The 20419-nt window shown below is 40.2% G+C and overlaps 1 non-coding gene across 1 annotated transcript; it reads left to right on the top strand.

The window, feature by feature from the left end:
• The first annotated feature begins 16391 nt into the window (after positions 1 to 16391).
• On the top strand, positions 16392 to 16498 carry LOC127108875 (small nucleolar RNA R71). The gene has a single exon (XR_007796377.1). It is a non-coding gene; the product is annotated as a small nucleolar RNA R71 (small nucleolar RNA).
• The last annotated feature ends 3921 nt before the right edge of the window (positions 16499 to 20419 follow it).

Here is a 20419-nt window from a genome sequence, read left to right as displayed (position 1 = left end):
TGGAAGTGTCAAACAGGCAACTCAAACAAATCCTTGAAAAGACCGTAAACTCATCTCGCAAGGATTGGGCAAGCAAGTTGGATGATGCACTTTGGGCTTACCGAACGGCCTTCAAAACGCCAATTGGTATGTCACCATACCAGTTAGTTTATGGCAAGACATGCCATTTACCGCTTGAATTAGAACACAAGGCATTTTGGGCTTCAAAATTTTTGAATATGGATTTATCCAAGGCAAGAAGTTCTCGGATCCTTCAGCTCCACGAATTAGAAGAATTTTGGAATCGTGCGTATGAGAATGCTAAGGTCTATACAGACCAAACAAAAAAATGGCATGATAAAAGGATAGTGAGAAAAGAGTTTTATGAAGGACAACTGGTCCTTTTGTATAATTCTCGATTAAAGTTATTCCCTGGGAAGTTGAAATCCAAATGGTCAGGCCCGTTTATTGTTCACAAAGTTTTCCCTCATGGAGCGATTGAATTAAAGAATCAAGCAAACAGGGATACCTTCAAAGTCAATGGTTAGATGTTAAAGCCGTATTACCAAGGGCAAGAGATCGGTCAAATACATGTTGTTCGTCTCACAGAATGAGATGAACAACCGTCGAGCCATGCGACGTTAAACGCAACGCTTCGTGGGAGGCAACCCACGGGTTTTCAATTTTTCTCTCTAATGAATTCTTTTTTGTGTTTCTATTTTTGAGTTTGAATGTTTGTAGGTAGTCGCAGTGTGCTACTGGTGAAGGTGAAAAATTTGAATGGGGTAACAACTAAGGTGTTCAACTATGGACTTGAAAAGAGAAAAGTGCAAGACAGAATAAGGCAACACGGCCGACCGTGCTGGCTAGCACGGGCCGTGTTGATGGCTTACCAATTTCCTCATACATTTTCCAGAGGAGCAACACGGCCAGCCGTGTGTGCCAGCACGGGCCGTGTTGATCATATGGCCTCATCCCCATACATTTTCCAGGGGTGCAACACGGCCGGCCGTGTTGGCTAGCACGGGCCGTGTTGCAGTGCGTAACTCAGATTTTTTTTTAAATTTTAGAGACGTTGGAGTGGGGCCCACACGCTTTAAACACCTTTTACCACTCCCCCACTCACTTTTCAGCCACTTCATCTCCTCTAACCCTATTTTTCTCTCAAACCTCTCAAACTCCATAACCACCTTCACTTTAAGCCTCATATTTCATCATCATCCAACCTTTTTTTTTCAAAGTTCCTTCACAAAAGCTGGGCCGTTTCTCGCACTCTACACAGTGACAGTATTATTTTTCTCTATCTCCACTATTTTTTTCCGCTAACTTTTCAGGTGACCATTATGCCCCCCAAAAGAGCCGAGCGAGGAAAGGCTGTGGTAGAGACCTCAAGGCCGAGACAAAGGGCCCGGAGGATGCCAAATGCACACGGAATCATTTTTGAGGATGATGACCATGTTGAAAGATACAAGACTCACCTTAAAAGGAAGCTTGTAACTACAAGGTATGTTTGTGATGATACTATGAGTGCTTTAGGAATTCTAGATGATGTATCTCAAATGTTCCACAATTTAGGTATTTTTGAATTTATGAATGCTGACATGCCTTCCTATGAACGCATCACTCTAGAGTTCCTAAGCACTGTTAAATTTAAATTGGAAAAGAATTGGACTGGTCATGTTTATGAATATTTTGGTACTATGAGTTTCCGACTTTATAACGAAGACTATTCGATGTCGGTTATTCAGCTTGGGCAATGCCTCCGGTTACCATTGGTAGGATCCGGGGCAGTGCCAAATGACTTTTCTGCAGGTTCCTTTTGGTCTTCTATTACAGGTTTACCGCAGTATGAACCCCGGAGTGCAAAGGCATCATGGATTCAAAACCCGTGTTTCCGATATGCTCAAAAAGGGTTAGCGTTCACCTTGTTCGGACGAGGAGATAGTACACGTGTAGCGGCAAAGCGAGAGTTATATTTGATGCATGCTATGGTTAATGAGGAACCAGTGAATGTGGCGGCATTCGCCGCCGACCATTTAGGTACCATGGGGCGTGCCAGCTCAGGTGCCATTTCAGTGGGTGGTATGATCACACAAATTGCTGAATGGTGTGGGTGTAGGCCGGTTTTGGACGGAGAGACCCCGATGCAGGCGTTGGGTAAGCTTGACCTCAATGCCCTGTGCACGCAAGGAATGCTCGAACAAAGCCGTCATGGGTATGTGTTGGTAAGCCGGGCACGCCGGCTGTTCCGCTTACCGAACACTGATAAAACTAATGTTGATAATAATGAGAATTGGTTGTATACTTCTGTTAACCCCGAAGAGGCGGGAGAAGATGATTTTCGTGCAGGTGAAACGATGGAGGAAGATGCACCGGAAAGGGAGAAGGGTGTTCCTCACCCTTACACCTCTCACCACCGAGGTATGGGAGCCTCCTCTGCTGGATGGACACCCATGGACATGGATCAGTTCCGTGTCGAGCAGGCTCGCCAGGGGGCGGAGATTGATCGGATCGTGACAGAGCAGCTCCGTCAAGGGGCTGCCATTGATGATATTCAAAGGATGATGCAACAGATGATGTTGCGATTTTCACAGCACCCTCCTCCGCAGTAGGCACTGTAAGTCCCTCTTGCATTTGGGTTTAAACATTGGGGTCAATGTTTAGTTCAAGTGTGGGGGGGGTTCTTTTCATTGTTTTAGTTATTTTCCGTTTTGGTTTTTCATTTTTTTTAAAGTTAACTTTGATTTCTTTTATTTTCAACTGTTTGGGTGTTAGGTTACAGATTGATGGATAAAAACCAGAGGCGTGATGGAAGGATGTTTAGTGGATGAAAGACACAACCCGAACTTACTCTCCCGAGGCACCTTGGAAATTTATGCAGCCGAAGAAAAACTATTGTTGGACGCAGTGTGATGAAAGCTGGATTGAGATAGAAGTATGGTACACCTGAACCAAAAAGAAGCTACATTACACAGAGAGTGCTTTGGAACCTGCAAGTTTACCCCACACGGTGAGACTACAAAAAGCCAAATACTAAGATATCATCATGAGAGTTAATCCAGGTATGACTCTATCACTCTGGTTTTGCATACGTTCTACTGACATAACACTGCATTAAGACACACACTGAGGCACATTTTTGTTGTTAACCTCAAGCCTTTCCAGCCACCCTTGTACGTTTTATCCGTTGCAAACCCCTTTTGAGCCTTTAACCATTTTGTTTGTTTTTAAACCACTTATGTTACCCTATGGCCAGAAAAAGAAAAAAATATAATAATCTCTTTTACCCTTGCTCGGCATGAATGTTGTGGATTTTGAAACTGTGTTGAATTCTAAGTTTGGGGTGGTGAATCTAATACAAAAAGGGACAAGCGTGCGAAAAATTGTTACAAGAAAAGAGAAAAAGAAAAATAAATTGGAGGGTTTTTGAATTCTTCGCAAAAAAAAAGAAAGAGAAAAGAAAAATAGAACTGATAAAAACGCACTTGTCCCAACTAAACGACTTGAGTACATTTGCAATACTCAATCTGTTGAGTAAAGTTAAGTAGTCGATGTCGAACCCCTTTATATCAAAATAAGCAAAAGTACAAGAAAAATAGCATGAGTGCCGAGCCCAAAAACCCTTGTGTATCCGTTTGTTGTTTATCCCACCTGTCCTAAGCCCCGTTACAACCCTACGTCCTCATAAAGTGTGTGAAATATGTTTGTGCAATAGAAGTAGAATTTATTCAAAAACTAAGAGTCGATATTGCATATGCTGAGTCTTGAGTGCTAACCCTGAGAGATTGTGTGAGATGTATGAAAAGCTTGCAGGTAAAGAGGTGCTGGACTGTGAGGTGTAGCGGATAGTTCGGATCGGGTGGCCGAAATCTTGACCATGAAGGTAGGAAACTCGGTGCGAATAACATCGGCCGTATAGTGGTAAAAAAAAAAAGAAATTCTGGGGTGACCTCTGTTTGTTGTCTCTTGCATCACTTGAGGACAAGCAATGAGATAAGTTTGGGGTTGTGATTGGTCACCATTGTACTCGATTTTCATCATGTTTTCGGCCAAAATTCATCAATGTGGTAACACTTTATTTTGAGTTTTAGTGTTTGAATTTTAAGTATTTCATATTTGAGTATTTTTATGCTTATTTTGCTTTTGGTGTTAATTTAAGTTTTTAGATGCGTTTGATGTCGTTTCCATGGTATTGTGCATGTTTCAGAAGTAGTTGAAGAGTCGGAAGTGCCGAGGCAACAATGGAAGAAAAGTTAAAGAAAAAAATAAAATCCTGGAGCCAAACACGGCCCGTGTCTCCTGACAAGGCCCGTGCTGCAAGCTCAACTTCTTCCCATACAAAAACCAGAGAGCCAACACGGCCGACCGTGTTGCTTGGCACGGCCCGTGTTGGCAGGTGCGCTGAATTTTCTGCTTTCTTGTTTTCACTCATGAAGTGATCCCGGAGGGCATTTTCGACTTTTTGGCTTGGCTGTAATATGTATTGCACTATTTAGACCTAAGAAGAGAAGATTTTTGGAGGACAGAACAAAGAGAAGGAGAGAATCAAGATTTTTGGAGAACAAAGATCATCAAGCACGGAAGCAATTGAAGATCGAAGCTATCTAATCTCTTGTAATGTCTAATCTTGAATTTGTACCTTCTTTGAATAGTATGATGAGCTAAACCCCCCTATGCTAGGGGGGTGTCCCTGAATTGCTTTTGTAATGAACCTTTTTCCTACAATTTTATGAATGTTTATGTTTTTATGAATCCAATTTGTTATACACGAGTGTAATGCTTGCCGTATTGGAAAATTAGGTATTGATTTGGAGGTAAAGGAGGTCAGACAAATCCCTTTATCACTATGTGTATAAGAACATCGCTAATTTCTCTTAGGAATGAGGATCTAATAGTGATGATGGGAAATTCTTGATATTCATACATGGGATTAATATTCTTTTGAATGGCTAAGGAATTGGGATTTAAAATTGAATGTTAATGGTTTCTGGCTAAGGAATTAGGGGAAACTACTCTTGAGAATCATATTGGATCATTCTAGCATCGATGTTATGAAATAAGGATTAAGTTTATTTCAAAGCAATTCATACACCCCGGACCTAGCATGCTTAACTTTACTGCGTTAACAATTCTCTATTTTTCCTTTATATTTTACAGAGCGAATTTACTCTTCACTTACCAACCAAAGGTTCTTTTGTTTAATTGAATCATTACCAACACTGATAGTTCCTACGCAGTCCTCGAGATCGATACTCAGGATAATTCCTTTTCATTACTACATCGGTAAAAATAGTACACTTGCTATTTTCACGATCACTCTTCCAAGATATGATGATCTCTATAAGTTATTATGATTCTACTCCCTGCACCTAGCCATTCACGCGATTCACAGCTAATGTCTCCAACCGTTGAACTTGATCAATATTATTGAGAAATATTATCTGAGTCATGTTTGAATCTTTGTTCGTGTTTGGAAAGGGCTACATCGTAAGTTCCTTTTTGATATCACTGATGCGAGTCGTGACTATATATAGAATATAGTCTATCGGGTACTTGACTGCAAGTGCACAGTCCAGTCGTTTTAGTTTTAAAAGATATCGATCCCACAGGGACCGATGGTCAAACTAGTGCTACTAACGTCACTATGTTTAGCTAAGGGAATGATTTATAGAAGTTCGGGTGCAGAGAATTAAATCTAAGAGAAATTTAGTTTTAAGAAAGTATTAATAAGAGGAATCAGTATGCAACACATTAATCTTCAGGGATTCGATAAATCACCGGTGTATAGTTCAAATACCAAATATCTTTCAGTAGAAAATACTTATTTAAAAGACTTTATCTCATACTCTCGTGGTTGTTGATTCAGCCTATAACTTTAAGTTAGAATGTAGGCTATCGCTGTCCCATTTGAAGTTAAAAATACTTTTTGAAAATAAATAAGTTCTAATTGCTTTTAAAGTGCTCTCGCTGTTTTTAAAATCAATGCCTAGTTTTTACTATCCAGCTCGAGCCTCACGCTCTCGCGATTGTTGGTTCTCACCTTAGCTAATTTCCCACTCTCATGGCAAAATCGTATTAAATAGCTTCTCACTTTTGTGACAAAGTTAATTAAATTCAAATTAAAAACCTCAGCCGAAAAGATTGTTTGAGAAAAGGAGTTTTCACCGGTTATTACTAAATCCCATTCAATTAAGTTGTTACATACCGATACCGGTAGTTTAGCCGGACATGTTAAATAGCGCAAACACAGACGAGCATAAACCGATTAACAATGCAACAAACATAATTATAATAATAATAGGGGCAATAATAATAATAATTGAATAAAAACCTGGCAATTGAATTAACAAAGTATGTCGAATCTTGGAGTACTTGAGCAATCCTCCACAGGTCGGTAGAATTCTGCTTCTTCTATACAATTGCTTACTAAATTAAATAAAGTGTAGTAGTTCCCCAGTGTAGGAAACTACTACTTTGGCTAACTGAAAAACGGAAAGGAAAGGGAAAAACGAGAATTCTAAACGGAATGGTAACTGAATTACGGTAAGGAAAACAAAGTTGCTGAAGGAAAATAATACTCAAAAAGCTAGAATGCTGTAGAAAAAATAAATTGCAGAGAGAATGTAGACGTCTTCTTTTTTCCAACCTTCGTCCTTTTTATATCCCTCATAGGTCTTTGGCAGTTGAGATAATTAAGGGTGATTGGTTGAGTGAGGAATCCACGGGGAAGTGGTTCTGTTGGAGAAAATTTAGGCACATTTTGATTTCTTCTGCTGACTGCTTCAAGCACATATTTTGGCCGTGTGACGCTCGTCATGGGCCTGTGACGTTCGTCACAGGCTGGGCGTGACGGTCCTCATGCTCCTTGTGACGGTCGTCACATCAGCATTTTCTGTATTTCTGGTTTTCCTGCTTTTTCTGCTGCTTTCTCATATGTTTCTTCTTCTTTTTCTTCCTTTTCTACATTTTGCTCATTTATGCATGGAGATTGAAATTCCTGCAAAAATAACTCGAATACTTGCGGAATAATCGGAATATGAACTAAAGCGGTATGATCTTTGAGTGTAAATCAAGGCAAATATATGATGTATTTTCGCGTTATCAAACTCCCCTAAACTTGAATCTTTGCTTGTCCTCAAGCAAATGAAACTTTGAAACCATAGTTAAACTCGAATACATTTCCAATTTGTACGTGGTTGTTGGGTACTTTGTTAAGATGACAGATACTCAAGTAAAACACTAAAGATACAGTGACGACACAAGCAAAATGCATTAACGTAGACCTCTCCTTTGTACAAGCCAGTTCAAATCATGCTATTATAGCTCAACCTAGCATCCCTTGTTTCTATTTCACCCGGTTTCATTCTAGCGCAATCACATTAAGCCCTTTGCCTTCGCACACACTTAGTGAAGTAGCCGGTTAGTGACTTTGATCCTTTTCTTAGCACGGGGTCTGGTACACTAGTGTGGTACCCCTTTATATATATCCCCTTTTTGAAGGTTGTGGGGGATCGAACCGTAGTTCTCCCTACCGAGTCCAGTACCAGGTACCTTTGAACCAACCAGCCGGGTATTTCTATTCCTTCCTTTTGTATATCTTGCAACCGTTTGTATGATTCTTTTATCAATTTCATGATAGCAAAAAGTATGAAGGATTTTCTTTAATTCTTAGGCATCAAACACTTATATTCATCGGCTCTTCACGTGGTTTGTGCTTGAGACGGTGCTGACTGCTAGTATAAACTACTAGGGGTTAATCTAGAATGGAGACTTAAGGTATCGGTATAATTGGTATTCAAACTGATCTCGCAGAAGTGAGGGATCTAAGGTGTCGGGACGGTATCAATCTTGTTAGATTTTTCTCAGTTTCCTAACAGAACCTCTGTAAGACAACCTATATACTCGTAGGGTATGCATTAAATCTTAAGGAAATTTTTTTGTTATGCCAAATTATGTATAAATGATTGAATGATGGTAACGATTTAATAAGAATAAACAATTTTTTTTTGTATTGGCTAAAAATGAAAACAAGTAAAGGAAAGATAGGGATTTCCTCCCATATTTAAACAAAGCATTGTCCTCAATGCGACAATATAAAGAAAAAGAAAAGAATCAAGAAGATCTCTACTCGTCGTCACGCTGTTGGCCTCTGCGGGCTCTGGCTCGTGCTCTGGCACGCTCACCTCTTCCTCGCTGGGTAGGGTCCAATCCTACATGCTAAGTGTACTCCTGGATGGCATCTACGCGATATGTCAGGGCACTCATCTAGTCTGAAAGCTCCGCCATTCCCTGGCCGTGCTAGTTTGCATAGTCGTGCTGATCCTGCTGTATCTGCTGGATTACTTGCATCATTTCCGTTTGGCGTTCTTCCATCCCCTGGTTGTGTCGCAACATCTCAGCGTAGATGTTTTCCATGGTGGAGGGTCTTCGCTCGTTTCTTCGTTGGCTTCGGGAAGATGTCTCCGCAGCGTACTCAGGGGGTGGCTGTGGCATGCCTCGGTCGAGTTCCTCCTCGACTTCATCTTCTCTATTATCAGGATCTCCTTCATTTTCCTCAGGGGCATCCAGATCAAAAATCCAATTCGCCATATTCTGCGGATCTGTTCGGTTCCTGTTGGGCATGATGATGCTTCAAACTATTTTGTTTCTAACCACAGGATGATACTTCCCGTCGTCTCTGGCCTTGATTAGGTGCGAAGCACGGCAGTAGTCGATGTCGAGGAACTCTGCTGGCAAGGCTGGCATGTTGGCGAGCCTATCTCCTAGATTCAGGCCTAGTGCTATGGAGGTGATGATTCCCCTAAAATAAAATGCCTGGCTGCCTCTCATGCAAGCAGCTTGAATGTTGGCTAGTAGGAATGGAGTGACATTGAATGCGACCGGGGTGAACACACAGTGAAGAAGGAAGAGTTCCTTGGAGTTTACCTTGTGATTGCTGACTCTTCCAAAAACCGTGTGCCCCAGGACTCGGTGGAAATATCTAATAGTTGGGTTGTGAATGTAAGTTACGTTGAGCGTATCCCAGCTTGTAGCATTCATGTTGGTCAGGCTGTGCCATACTCCAAATGCTATCTCTGACCATCCGTCAGGGATACAGCAGTGAACTCCTTCTCCATGTCGGAAACCAAGCATTCGAGCTATCTAAGTTTGGTTTAGAGAATACTCGGTGCCGAACATTCTGAATGTGGCAACTCCGGTGAGAAACTGAGTTGCACCAGAGGGATAATGTAGGAGAAGGAACTCAGGAATTCCAGGGTCAACGCTTCGTAGGTTGGTTGCGGTGTGGTGCAAAGCTGTGTCAAACTGGAGTTTGTCAACATCCAACCCACGCCTTCCAGAATTCCCAACTCCGTCAGACATTCGTTATCAGCATACCTCGTTGCTTGGACTGAGCGTTGATAGAGTTTGAGGTAGTTGTCTCTTTGGCGTTCGCCGACTTCTCCATTTCAGAAAACGACGGTAGAGAGGTTAAGAGCCGCTCTCTCTTGACGGGCCATTGATAAGGTTTATGAAATTATAGGTGGTGGTGGGAAGGATGGATGTTGTGAGTTACACGCTTCTCGCTTGAAAAAAGGTAAAGAATTGGATAATGGAGAGAAGAGTGATGTGAGTAGGATGATTGATGAGGAAGAGCGCCTGTATTTATAGGCGTGCTCTCTGGATTTCGTGATGGTCGTCACAGGGGTGTAACGGTCGTCTCCAACGGTCAACTAAGCGTAACTGTCATCTGCATGCGTGATGAGCGTGGCAGATCTGTGACGGTCGTCACGTCTGTGAGAAGGGCGTCACACTATATGTGACGGTCGTCACACGCTTGTTTGCGATTTTATCATTAAATGTTGCAGCAGTTTTAATACAGTAGGATATAATGACTTAGCAATTGAATTTAAAAGCATAAATAAATAAATATAGAAGCATAAATAAATTGAAGCATAAATAAATAAATAAATAGCAAATGTTATTAGATTAAACGATTAAAATTAAATGTAATATAAGAGATAAATAACGATAAAAAGAAAAAAAAAACAATAAAATGTGCTCCCTCCCCACACAAAACACAACAGTTTCCTCATTGCTTAGTGTGAGTAGGAGAGATCAGTGGTAAGTGAAATCAGCCACGGCTCTGTCCCAATGTAGCTACAACCTGGTTCAAATGATCAAACTGCTCGACGACTACATCCATTAGGCCTAAGATATCAAGGCGCATGATCTTTATCTCTTCTTTCACAATTGTGATGTCAACATGGAAATCATTCAGATGGTAAGAAGCATGGCAAGGTTATCAGCATAGGATCGAAGTGTCGGTTCATCTATGTTATAGTAGTTTGGAGGTGTTTCAGGGTCAGATTCATCAACATGGATAGGGTCATTGAAATACTCATATATAGGCGGTGTCTCAGGAGGTGAAGGTGGATCAATTGGGTGTTCATCTAAATCATAAAACCAGTTATTGCGGTTATGGACACTTGTTCTCTCATGGTTAAGCAGGGTAAATAGTCGGACAACTTCGTTGTTAATGAGGTAATCAAAAGTATCCGGCCCAAGGTTTCCTATGATTCTACTGTTAAAGCAAAATTCAATGTCCATAGGTCGGATGTGTCCAAATGGTGCATGCTCGTAAAGTGGGCGTCTAAGTCCAATGGCATCAGTTATCATGGTTACTAGGCCACCTATTATGATTGGGGTTCGATTGTTCTTTGCAAGGTAGATGAATCTCTCCATCATAAATGTCACAACATTGACATGTCGACCATGATCGACACAGAGCAAGATGAAAAGTTCATCTCGTGACACTATGGTGTTGTTCTCTTCCTTACCAAATAGGGTGTGGGCTAGTATTTTATGGAAGTAGCGGATAACAGGGTTATGGATCATTTGGGAGTGCATCTCATTTGGGTTAGGATGGTAGTCTCCAGTTAAACTACCCCAAAAGTAATCTAGATCGATGTCATCGATTAGTTCCTCCTAGAGGGTAGTGAAAATAAAAGGGCCACTAGGGAATCCTAGGAGGTCAGCAAGGTCTCTACGGTTATAGGTGAAGTCCATGCTAAATAGCCTAAAGGAAATCAACCCTTTGTTAAGTCCGTAACCATGCTCGGGGTTGTATACTAGGGAGCTAAGGAATTCTAGGGTAAGTTCACGGTAAGTGATAAACCTTCTCTTAATGGCAACATTCTCCCATCCTAACTGATTAAACATAAACAAGATGCTATCTCGGATACCTAACCTATCCATGGTAGGTCCATCATAATATATGGACAAAGCCATATCCTTCCGAGCTAGATAATCATAACGCCTTCTCTGAACTCTGCCTCTGAAAACTGTGTCTACTGGTTGCATGATGAAAGTTAGTAACTAACTAGTTATAAATTCGCCTGTTAATCAGTATTCAATGTTTCTAAGTTAGTAACTAGAAGCAACAAGTATTACTGCATAGAATCAAGGAAAGGGGAGCAAAAAATAAAGAAGAAAATCAAAGAAGGAAAATACTGTGTAACAAAGATAACAAATAAAAGAAAAGACGGGTTGTCTCCCACTAAGCACTTTGTTTAATGTCGTAAGTTCGACAGTAACGTTGCGATGTACTAGTTTTGTGGTTGAGCGGGCAGCTCTATAAGTCTTAGACTATTTGAATAGTCTCTATTTTCAATATTATGATAATGTTTTAATCGCTGCCCGTTTACCATAAATGGCTCACTGTTTCGACCTTTGATTTCTATCGCACCACTTTTGAGGACTTTAGTGATTTCGAAAGGGCCTGACCACCTAGATTTAAGTTTTCCCGGGAAAAGTTTAAGTCTCGAATTAAATAGTAGTACTATGTCACCGAAATTAAACTCTTTCCTAGATATACGTTTGTTGTGCTATCTTTTGGTTCGCTCTTTGTATATCCTGACATTCTCATAGGCGTCTAGTCGAAGTTCTTCCAATTCGTGAATGTCCAGAATTCATTTCTCACCTGCGGAAGTATAGTTTATATTTAGGGTCTTAATTTCCCAATAAGCTTTGTGTTCTAATTCCACAAGGAGATGACATGATTTACCGTAGACTAGTTTAAAGGGTATGGTCCCTATTGGGGTTTTGTAGGCTGTCCTATAGGCCCACAGAGCTTCGTTAAGTTTAGATGATCAGTCTTTTCTGGATATTCCGACAGTTTTTTCTAGAATTTGTTTGATCTCTCGATTTGAGACTTCGACTTGCCCATTAGTTTGTGGGTGATAAGGTGTTGCTACACGATATCGGACTCCATACTTCAGAAGAAGTTTTCCAAAGATATTTGATATGAAATGGGAGCCACCGTCACTAATTACTAGTTTTGGCACACCGAATCTAGGAAAGATGATGTTCTTGAACAACTTAATCACGACTCGTGTGTCATTTATCAGAGAGGATACAACCTCGATCCATTTTGAAACATAATCGATAACAACGAGTATGTACTTATTACCAAAAGAAGATGGGAATGGTCCCATGAAGTCAATCCCCCATACATCGAAGACTTCCACTTCTAAGATTCCTGTTTGTGGCATTTCATCGCGTCTTGAAATGTTACCAGTGCGTTGCCACCGGTCGCATTTCATGACCGCATTATGGACATCTTTCCATAGAGTGGGCCAGAAGAGGCCCGATTATAGGATCTTAGTACATGTCTTTGAGGTACTTGCGTGCCCACCATAGGGAGCGAAATGGCAATGGGAGATTATGTCATCTATTTCATCCTTAGGAACACATCGACGGAAAATACTGTCGGTACCTCTTTTGAAAAGCAGAGGTTCATTCCAGTAGTATTGTTTTAGGTCATGGAAGAATTTCTTCTTTTGTTGGTAAGATAGGTCCGGTGGAAGTACTCCAACAGCTAGGTAGTTGACAAAATCAACATACCATGGCAGAGTTACATTCACATGAATTTCTTCCACGGATTCTTCTATTTCGGTATCATTTATTGTTAATTCAGACATGTCACTTTCCATTTGGGCTATGAGTCATTCGTAAGGGAAATCGTCATTGATTGGAATTTGTTCAGGCTTATTCCCTTCAATTCGTGATAAGTGGTCCGCTACTACGTTTTGAGTACCTTTCTTATCTTTTATCTCTAAGTCAAATTCTTGTAAGAGTAGGATCCATCTTAAAAGTCTTGGTTTGGCATCCTTCTTACTTAACAAATATCTAATAGCGGCGTGGTCAGTATAGATAATAATTTTCGCTCCTACTAGGTAGGAACGGAACTTGTCCAAGGCGAACACGATGGCTAAAAGTTCCTTTTCAGTGATGGCTTAGTTCATTTGGGATGGATCTAGTGTTCTACTTACGTAGTAGATTGCATGAAGTTTCTTATCCTTTCTTTGTCCCAGTACTGCGTCTACGGCGTAATCACTCGCATCACACATGATTTCGAAAGGTAATCTCCAGTCAGGTGGTTGAATTATGGGTACGGTGATTAAAGATGTTTTCAATTGGTTGAACGCTGTTAAACATTTTTCATCAAAGATAAAATCAACGTCTTTCATTAATAAACCCATAAGTGGCTTGGCAATTTTCGAGAAATCTTTGATAAAACGTCAGTAGAAACCGGCGTGTCCTAAAAAGCTTCGTATTTCTCGTATGGTTTTAGGGGGTTGAAGGTTCTCTATGATTTTGATCTTAGCTTTGTCTACTTCAATTCCTCTATCAGATACCACGTGACCTAACACGATTCCTTGTTGGACCATGAAATGGCATTTCTCCCAGTTCAAAACGAGATTTACCTTTACACATCTTTCGAGTACCATTTCAAGGTTTGATAGACATCCTTCAAAACTCTGCCCACAAACAGAAAAGTCGTCCATAAAGACTTCCATGATGTCGTCTATAAAATCAACGAAGATTGCCATCATGCATCTTTGAAATGTTGCGGGAGCGTTGCATAATCCAAATGACATTCATCGATAAGCGAATGTACCATAAGGGCATGTGAAGGTTGTCTTTTCTTGGTCGTCAGGACGGATTGGAATTTGAAAGAATCCTGAATAACCGTCTAGATAGCAGAAGTGGGAATGCTTAGCCAATCGTTCAAGCATTTGGTCAATGAAGTGTAGAGGAAAATGATCTGAGTGGCTTTGGTTAGTTTTCTATAGTCGATGCACATTCTACTTCCGATCACAACTCTTTGTGCTATGGATTCACCCTTATCATTCTTAACGACTGTAACACCCCCTTTCTTGGGTACTACATGAACGGGGCTAACCAATTGACTATCGGAGATCGGGTATATGATTCCAGCATCTAGTAGTTTCTTTACTTCATCCTTGAATACCGTACTTAGGATTGGGTTGATCCTTCTCTGGTGTTCTCTAGAGGTTTTACAATCTTCCTCCAGCATAATGCGATGCATACAGATAGAAGGACTTATTCCTTTTAGGTCAGCGATGTTGTATCCTAACGCAGTTGGATATTTTCTTAAGACATCTAGTAACTTTTCAGTTTCCATCTGTCCCAAGTCAACATTGACTATTACTGGTCTTTTCAGTTCAGTGTCTAGGAATTCGTATCTTAGGTTCTTTGGTAGTGCTTTTAATTCCAAGTCAGGTTTCTTTGGGCATGGCATGTGGTTGGGTGTAAGTGCTAAGCATTCGCTTAGACTTTCGTTTTGGTATGATTCATGCCAATTATCGTCTTCAAAGATTGGAGGGATTTGGATTTTCATTATATCAGAGTATGTGGTTCCTTGTATCTCCATCTCTCTTACGCACTCGTCTATGACATCAAGTAGATAACAGGTATCGTCTATGGCTGGCGCTTGTAAGAATTGTGTTAAGATGAATTCAACCTTTTCCTCTCCAACTTCAAATGTCAGCTTACCTCTCTTTACGTCTATCATAGCTCCGGCGGTAGCCAAGAATGGCCTTCCTAATATAATAGGTGTATTGGCATCTTCTTTAATGTCCATGATTATGAAGTCTGTAGGAATGTAAAATTGTCCTACACATACGGGAACATTCTCTAGTATACCGACAGGATATTTGATTGAGCGGTCAGCTAATTGAACAGACATCTTGGTTGGTCTTAATTCTCCCATACTGAGCCTTTTACAGATGGTTAAGGGCATTACACTAATGCTGGCTCCTAGGTCACATAGAGCTTTGTCTATGACGAATTTTCCAATGATGCAGGGTATGGAAAAACTACCTGGGTCTTTTAGTTTGGGAGGCATGTTATTTTGGATTATTGCGCTACACTCTGTAGTAAGTGTAACTGTTTCGTTATCCCCGATTTTTGTCTTATTGGATAGGATCTCCTTAAGAAATTTGGCATATGAGGGCATTTGTGTGATGGCTTCTGTAAAGGGAATTGTAATGTTTAGTTGCTTCAGAAGTTCAACAAATTTCCTAAATTGAGTCGCAGTTTTAGAACTTGTGAGTCTTTGAGGATACAAAATGGGTGGTTTATAAGGAGGTGGAGGCACATAAGGTTTTTCTTTCTCTTCGGCCTCTTGGGTATTATCTTCTATTTCCTTTGGTTCACTTACCTGCCCAGTTGTGGTTTTGTCTGGTTTTTTGTACATGGCAGGGTTTTGGAGTCTTGGATCTACGGGTCCGTCTATTTCTTTTCCACTCCTCAGTATAACGACATTTGCATGTCCTTTTGGATTAGGTTGCGGCTGTCCAGGAAATGTTCCAACGGGAGCGGCTGTATATGCTTGATGTTGAGCCACTTGTGAAATCTGTGTTTCAAGCATTTTATTGTGGGTGGCTAAGGCGTCTACTTTGCTCACTAGTTGTTTAAGTTGCCCGCTAGTGTGTATGTTTTGGTTCAAGAAGTCTTTGTTTATCTGAGCTTGGGTAGCTATGAAGCTTTCCATCATTAATTCGAGATTTGACTTCCTAGGCATGTTAGGAGCATTATTAGCTGGCTTTTGATATCCAGGCGGAACAGCTGGTGCTTGGCCAGGTGCATACAGGGCGTTGTTATTCTTATACGAAAAATTAGGATGGTTTTTCCAGCCTGGGTTGTAGGTATTCGAATAGGGATTTCCTTGTGCGTAATTTACTTGATCGGTTGGGACTCCTCCTAATATTTGACATTCTTGTGCAGTGTGTCCAGGGTTTCCACATAACTCACAGTTTGGAGTTACAGCAACCACGGTGGCTGTGGGTGGTATGGTCAAGTTATCTAACTTTTGAACAAGGGCATCTACCTTGGCATGAACATGGTCAAGGCTACTGATTTCGTACATTCCACTCTTTGTTTGGGACTTTTCTACTGGAGTTCTTTCACCTCCCCATTGGAAATGGTTTTGGGCCATATTTCCAATGAGTTGATAGGCTTCGTTGTATGGCTTGTCCATAAGTGCACCGCCCGCGACAGCGTCTACTGTCAGTCTTGTGTTATACAGAAGCCCATTGTAAAATGTGTGAATGATCACCCAGTCTTCAAGACCGTGATGTGGACATATCCTCATCATGTCTTTGTATCTCTCCCACGCTTCGTAGAGAGATTCTATATCTTTTTGTCGTAATCCGTTGATTTGAGCTCTCAGCATAGCAGTTTTTCTCGGCGAAAAATATCGGGATAAGAAAACGTTCTTTAGTTCTTCCCATGTTGTAACGGAGTTGGAGGGCAAGGATTGCAACCAAGCCCAAGCTCTGTCTCTTAGTGAGAAAGGAAAGAGGCGCAGTCTTATCGCATCTTGAGATACACCATTCGCCTTTACAGTGTCTGCATACTGCACAAACTTGGTCAGGTGTTCATTAGGGTCGTTCATAGGATTTCCGGCAAATTGATGTTGTTGGACGACTGATAATAGTGAGGGTTTCAGCTCGAAATCATTTCGATTGATAGCGGGGGCATCAATGCTGTTGTGAGGATCTTGTTGGGACGGGGTAACGTAGAATTTAAGAGGACGATTATGTGGTCCTTCTTCAGCCATGGTTGGTTTTTCTTCTGGTTTAGTAGGAAAGAAGATATCGGGAATATCGTACTTTTGTTGATACTCTAGTATTCGGCGTCTTATATATAAGAAACGCTCTAATTCTGGGATTGGTGGTGCTAAGTTATCGCCTTGTGAGCGAGTACTTGGCATACAATCGGGGTAAGTAAGGGAAAGAAGATTAGTTTTTATTTTTACCTTAGTCTATACCGTGCAACGAAAGAATCACACTATTCGACTAAATCAGGTCCCCGGCAACGACGCCAAAAACTTGATGCGAGTCGTGACTATATATAGAATATAGTCTATCGGGTACTTGACTGCAAGTGCACAGTCCAGTCGTTTTAGTTTTAAAAGATATCGAACCCACAGGGACCGATGGTCAAACTAGTGCTACTAACGTCACTATGTTTAGCTAAGGGAAGGATTTATAGAAGTTCGGGTGCAGAGAATTAAATCTAAGAGAAATTTAGTTTTAAGAAAGTATTAATAAGAGGAATCAGTATGCAACGTATTAATCTTCAGGGATTCGATAAATCACCGGTGTATAGTTCAAATACCAAATATCTTTCAATATAAAATACTTATTTAAAAGACCTTATCTCACACTCTCGTGATTGTTGATTCAGCCTATAGCTTTAAGTCAGAATGTACGCTCTCGCTGTCCCATTTGAAGTTAAAAATACTTTTTGAAAATAAATAAGTTCTAATTGCTTTTAAAGTGCTCTCACTGTTTTTAAAATCAATGCCTAATTTTTACTATCCAGCTCGAGCCTCACGCTCTCGCGATTGTTGGTTCTCACCTTAGCTAATTTCCCACTCTCGTGGCAAAATCGTATTAAATAGCTTCTCACTTTTGTGACAAAGTTAATTAAATTCAAATTAAAAACCTCAGCCGAAAAGATTGTTTGAGAAAAGGAGTTTTCACCGGTTATTACTAAATCCCATCCAATTAAGTTGTTACATACCGATAGCGGTAGTTTACCTGGACATGCTAAATAGCGCAAACACAGACGAGCATAAACCGATTAACAGTGCAACAAACATAATTATAATAATAACAGGGCAATAAAAATAATAATTGAATAAAAACCCGGCAATTGAATTAACAGAGTATGTCGAATCTTTGAGTACTTGAGCAGTCCTCCACAGGTAGGTAGGATTCTGCTTCTTCGATACAATTGCTTACTAAATTAAATAAAGTGTAGTAGTTCCCCAGTGTAGGAAACTACTACTTTAGCTAACTGAAAAACGGAAAGGAAAGGGAAAAACGGGAATTCTAAATGGAATGGTAACTGAATTACGGTAAGGAAAACAAAGTTGCTGAAGGAAAATAATACTCAAAAAGCTAGAATGTTGTAGAAAAAATAAATTGCAGAGAGAATGTAGACGTCTTCTTTTTTCCAACCTTCGTCCTTTTTATATCCCTCATAGGTCTTTGGCAGTTGAGATAATTAAGGGTGACTGGTTGAGTGAGGAATCCACGGGGAAGTGGTTCTGTTGGAGAAAATTTAGGCACATTTTGATTTCTTCTGCTGACTGCTTCAATCGCATATTTTGGCCGTGTGACGCTCGTCATGGGCCTGCGACGTTCGTCACAGGCTGGGCGTGAAGGTCGTCATGCTGCTTGTGACGGTCGTCACATCAGCATTTTCTATATTTCTGGTTTTCCTGCTTTTCCTGCTACTTTCTCATATGTTTCTTCTTCTTTTTCTTCCTTTTCTACATTTTGCTCATTTATGCATGGAGATTGAAATACCTGCAAAAATAACTCGAATACTTGCGGAATAATCAGAATATGAACTAAAGCGGTATGATCTTTGAGTGTAAATCAAGGCAAATATATGATGTATTTTCGCGTTATCAATCACTGAGAAGGATCAACATCATAGAAAACAGGTAGAATAGGTTTTCCATATAATTGACTAGTAAACTATGTTTTGTAATTCTCACAATTAGTGTTGTCTAAAAAGCCTACACCTCAGAGTCGAACATTTCATTTGCCACTCTCCAATGAAATATAACACCTTCCAAATTCAATGAATTGATTATATTATTCTTGTAACAAAATTTTCACTCGTTTTCAAAATCTATTCATCAGTTGCGCAAATTTAAAAAAATATTTAGTGATATCGGAAATTTCAAATACTCTATCAAAAATTCTGAAAAATAGTAAGTATTTTTTTAAGAAATTTCAAAATTTCCGTGAGAATCCTTTGAATTTTTACCGGGAATTTCAAAAATTCCGGTATTTTGAAATGCATCTTTTTCTGAAATTTTCAAAATTTCCGATATTTTCATATGCATTTTTTCCCGAAAATTTTAGAATTTTTGGCTGTTCATAAGAAATGGATTTTTCTCGGAAATTTCAGAATTGTGTCTGTGTTCTTATGTCAGTGCTGGATATACGAGTTCTCCACCATTTATGATAGGATGATGCAACAATCCCATGTGGGGGCCCCATGAGTGAGGAAATGGATGGCCAGACAGGCACATCCCATCAGTGTTATGGAGTAAAGGAGGAGGTTTGATGCGCTCACTGTAGATGATATCATCTGGACACCATACACAAGTTACAGAGTCCACCATGAGTTCGATGAGTCTTCTTTATATTCCAGTTATATGCGGCGGGAGACCTTAGTTGCTAGATGTGAGGGCAAATATGCCTAGTCCTTATTTTAATGATGTTAAACCTCTCTAGTCACCCACAACGTGTCTTTGGATAATATCACCATAGTATAGAAAGCATTCATTCTTTAACATGTTCAAAATATAGGTTCAGTGTGTCCAAGCATATCGGAGCATATCTTATATGTGAATCATGCACTTAATCATAGTAAATATCCTAGGTTCATAGGAGACCGGTTAAATTGGTCATTATACGTTAAAACTCATTTTTGGGAGTTTAAGCTCTGTGAGTCGACTCATGACTCGTAGCAAAACCTACGGGTCCGAACAGGTCGAGTCACAGGTCGACCCAATTCTGGGAAACCTGAATGAGTCGACTCATCCACTCCTTACGTCAACTCATTTCCCACTTTCATTTGAACCATGTTGCCACGGGTCTGAACAGGTCGAGTCATAGGTCGACTCAACCCTGAAGTAAACTCTGTTTGAGTCGACTCATCCCCTGTTTGAGTCGACTCATCGCCTGTTTTACATAATTTTCTGCTGTGTAACTTTGCAAAATATTTATGTTATGTTAATTTTTGGTCCATGCATCATATAAATATTCATATGTCTCTTCTTCAAAAAACTAACAAGAAAAGTGAAAGATATACACCAAAGTGCTCATCATCTTCATTCTTCATTGCATTTCTCAATAATCACACATAATAATCTTTGTTGAGCATTGTGCATTGCAGTTGTGATAACATTCAAATAAGATTGGATTATCTTAGTTTGGATTGAAACTTTGTGTGGGTTTTTCTTGAATAAAACCCTTGAGGTTTTGTCCTCCAAGAATTGGGGTTTTTTGCACTAACCTTTGCTTCGCAGATTCAGCCGAGTGAAAAGTTTGAAGAACAAAAGGTT

Source organism: Lathyrus oleraceus, chromosome 7, assembly GCF_024323335.1.
Source record: "Lathyrus oleraceus cultivar Zhongwan6 chromosome 7, CAAS_Psat_ZW6_1.0, whole genome shotgun sequence".
NCBI lineage: Eukaryota > Viridiplantae > Streptophyta > Magnoliopsida > Fabales > Fabaceae > Lathyrus > Lathyrus oleraceus.
This window is presented reverse-complemented; position numbering and strand designations above follow the sequence as displayed.